The sequence below is a fragment of the Arachis ipaensis genome, chromosome B03 (genome assembly GCF_000816755.2).
Source record: "Arachis ipaensis cultivar K30076 chromosome B03, Araip1.1, whole genome shotgun sequence".
NCBI lineage: Eukaryota > Viridiplantae > Streptophyta > Magnoliopsida > Fabales > Fabaceae > Arachis > Arachis ipaensis.
Window position 1 is genome coordinate 121,419,678 of NC_029787.2, and position 306 is coordinate 121,419,983.

Here is a 306-nt window from a genome sequence, read left to right on the forward strand (position 1 = left end):
GCAAGATGTAAGTTGTAAGTAATGTTTCGTAAGTTTTTAGTAGTTTTGAAAATTATAGTTAGACTCGTGCAAGACTCAAACATCATGGGAAGTAGGAACCAATGGAGCAGAAAGTGTGAAGAGGCCCACAACCCAAAAGTCACCACCAATGTGAAACAAGATGAGCCATTGGCACTCTATTGCTTCCACAAAAGGCTTTTCAGAAACCCAAAGGTCGGAAAACAACTAAATTAGAAATATATTTTGATAAAAATTTCAAATAATATTACATTTTCAAGTCTTCTTATAAATCAACTTAAATAATAA